General features: G+C 39.5%; 1 protein-coding gene across 2 annotated transcripts in view; it reads right to left on the bottom strand.

Moving 5' to 3' along the window:
* Window positions 1-1326: 1326 nt before the first annotated feature.
* LOC133618477 (noelin-3-like) overlaps window positions 1327-1487 on the bottom strand; it is an 18988-nt gene continuing 18827 nt past the window's right edge. For both annotated transcript variants that reach the window (XM_061978864.2, XM_061978863.2), the window contains exon 7: window positions 1327-1487. This exon is cut by the window's right edge and continues 61 nt beyond it. The gene's annotated coding sequence lies outside the window, so the exon portion shown is untranslated.

The raw sequence follows: 1487 nt of genomic DNA on the forward strand, positions 1-1487 counted from the left end.
GCAGTCATGTCTCTCTTGGCCAAAACAAATGCTTATTATCGCTCTCTCTAACATTCCTCACTTCAAGGTTAAGCACACAGTTTTGCAGACAACCAAAAGACCACAATTGGAAGAACACGAGCTGTTTTCAAATATGACTATGAAATAAAAGTAGTAACACTTAAATTCGGATATATGTAAATATCTGCCTCCGACAATATCTTCTCTTGAACGGGATTGTGCTAAAAATGAGATGTTGTTGTACTTGTGCAATGACAATAACGTTTCTTCCTTCCTTCCTTCCATATCAAAACGATAATACTAACCCTGGGAAGTTCCACCGCGGTTTATCATGATACCGTTTATCGTTACATCCATACAGTCGATCAATGGTTAGGCGTGGTCATGATGTAAATCAGTGTTTTTCAACCTTTTTTGAGCCAAGGCACATTTTTTGCGTTGAAAATATCCGGAGGCACACCACCAGCAGACATCGTTAAAAAACGAAACTCGGTTGACAGTAAAAAGTCGTTGTCTCGATTATTGGATATGACTTTAAAGCATAACCAAGCATGCATCAATATAGCTCTTGTCTCAAAGTAGGTGTACTGTCACCACCTGGCACATCACACCCTGACTTATTTTGAGGTTTTTGGTGTTTTCCTGTGTGTAGTGTTTTAGTTCTTGTCTTGCGCTCCTATTTTGGTGGCTTTTTCTCTTTTTTTGGTATTTTCCTGTAGCACTTTCATGTCTTCCTATGAGCGATATTTCCCGCATCTACTTTGTTTTTATCCTTCTTCGTGGGGACATTGTCGATTGTCATGTTCGGATGTAAATTGTGGACGCCATCTTTGCTCCGCAGTAAGTCTTTGCTGTCGTCCAGCATTCTGTTTTTGTTTACTTTGCAGCCAGTTCAGTTTTAGTTTGGTTCTGCATAGCCTTCCCTAAGCTTCAATGCCTTTTCTTAGGGGCACTTACTCACTTTGTTTATTTTTTGTTTAAGCATTAGATACATTTTTACCTGCACACTGCCTCCCGCTGTTTCTGACATCTACAAAGCATTTAGCTACCGGCTGCCACCTACTGATATGGAAGAGTATTACACGGTTACTCTGCCGAGCTCTAGACAGCACAGACACTCCACAACAGCACATCATTTGCAGACTATAATTACTGGTTTGCAAAACATATTTTTAACCCAAATATGTGAAATTAGATAATCTCCCACGGCACACCAGACTGTATCTCACGACTGGTTGAAAAACATTGATGCAAACAGCAGGATGAAGAGGGAGTTGAAATACAATAGTAGTATTTATTCATAATTACGAGACATTTATTGGTTCATTGATGGATCAATCACCTTTGTCAATTTAACAGCTTTGACAGTAAGTGCTACATTTCATAGGCAAGACATTACAAAAATACAGTCTGTGCACATCAGATGAAGTTGGTGTGAAACGGGTATTGTATGTACGGTATGAGAACAGCATGGAGGTGATACTGTA

The sequence above is a fragment of the Nerophis lumbriciformis genome, linkage group LG19, assembly GCF_033978685.3.
Source record: "Nerophis lumbriciformis linkage group LG19, RoL_Nlum_v2.1, whole genome shotgun sequence".
NCBI lineage: Eukaryota > Metazoa > Chordata > Actinopteri > Syngnathiformes > Syngnathidae > Nerophis > Nerophis lumbriciformis.